The sequence below is a fragment of the Arachis stenosperma genome, chromosome 9 (assembly GCF_014773155.1).
Source record: "Arachis stenosperma cultivar V10309 chromosome 9, arast.V10309.gnm1.PFL2, whole genome shotgun sequence".
In the NCBI taxonomy this organism is placed as follows: domain Eukaryota; kingdom Viridiplantae; phylum Streptophyta; class Magnoliopsida; order Fabales; family Fabaceae; genus Arachis; species Arachis stenosperma.
This window is the reverse complement of record NC_080385.1, coordinates 58787961-58789538: the sequence shown is the minus strand read 5'-3', so window position 1 is coordinate 58789538 and position 1578 is coordinate 58787961. Positions and strand designations below refer to the sequence as shown.

The 1578-nt window shown below is 38.2% G+C and overlaps 1 non-coding gene across 1 annotated transcript; it reads right to left on the bottom strand.

The window, feature by feature from the left end:
* Positions 1–894: 894 nt before the first annotated feature.
* On the bottom strand, positions 895–1002 carry LOC130953074 (small nucleolar RNA R71). The gene has a single exon (XR_009075248.1). It is a non-coding gene; the product is annotated as a small nucleolar RNA R71 (small nucleolar RNA).
* Between the last annotated feature and the right edge of the window lie 576 nt (positions 1003–1578).

Here is a 1578-nt window from a genome sequence, read left to right as displayed (position 1 = left end):
ACATCTTTTTCAAAATAGTTTTCAATCATATCTTTTTACTTTCTAATTTCAAAATCTTTTTCAAAAATCACTTGATTTCTTTTCCACTCTTAGTTTTCGAAAATCAATTAGTAATTTTCAAAATGATTTTAAAATCTTTTACTTAATTTTTGAAAATTTCTTCCCTTTTTCTCACATCCTTCTATTTATGGACTAACACTACTCCTCAATGCACAATTCGAACTCCATCTTTCATTAATAAGTTCGAATTTTCTACCTCTTCCTTCTATTTTTCTTTTCCTCTGACACCTCAAGGAATCTCTATACTGTGACATAGAGGATTCCATATTTTCTTGTTTTCTTCTCTTTCATATGAGCAGGAGCAAAGACAAAAGCATTCTTGTTGAGGCTGATCCTGAACCTGAAAGGACCTTGAAGCGAAAGCTAAGAGAAGCTAAGGCACAACTCTCTGTAGAGGATCTAACAAAAATCTTCAAAGAAGAAGAACCCATGGCAGCTGAAAACAACAACAATGCCAACAATGCAAGGAAGGTGCTGGGTGACTTTACTGCACCTACTCCCGACTTCTATGGGAGAAGCATCTCTATCCCTGCCATTGGAGCAAACAACTTTGAGCTTAAGCCTCAATTAGTTTCTCTAATGTAACAGAATTGCAAGTTTCATGGACTTTCATTGGAAGATCCTCATCAGTTTTTAGCTGAATTCTTGCAAATCTGTGACACTGTCAAGACCAATGGGGTTGACCCTGAAGTCTACAGACTTATGCTATTCCCTTTTGCTGTAAGAGACAGAGCTAGGATATGGTTGGACTCACAACCTAAAGAAAGCCTGAACTCTTGGGAAAAGCTAGTCAATACCTTCTTGGCAAAGTTCTTTCCACCTCAAAAATTGAGTAAGCTTAGAGTGGAAGTCCAAACCTTCAGACAGAAGGAAGGAGAATCCCTCTATGAAGCTTGGGAAAGATACAAACAATTGATCAGAAAGTGTCCTTTTGACATGCTTTCTGAATGGAGCATCATAGGTATTTTCTATGATGGTCTGTCTGAACTGTCCAAGATGTCATTGGATAGCTCTGCTGGAGGATCTCTTCATCTGAAGAAGACGGCTACAGAAGCTGAAGAACTCATTGAAATGGTTGCAAATGACCAATTCATGTACACTTTTGAAAGGAATCCTGTGAACAATGGGACAAATAAGAAGAAAGGAGTTCTTGAGATTGATACTCTGAATGCCATATTGGATCAGAACAAAATATTGACTCAGTAAGTCAATATGATTTCTCAAAGTCTATCTGGAATGCAAGCTGCAGCAGGCAGTACTAAGGACGCTTCATCTGAAGAAGAAGCTTATGATCCTGAGAACCCTTCAATGGAAGAGGTGAATTACATGGGAGAACCCTATGGAAACACCTATAATTCTTCATGGAGAAATCATCCAAATCTCTCATGGAAGGATCAACAGAGACCTCAACAAGGTTTCAACAACAATAATGGTGGAAGAAACAGGTTTAGCAATGGCAAGCCTTTTCCATCATCATCTCAGCAACAGACAGAGAATTCTAAGCAGAACCACTCTGAC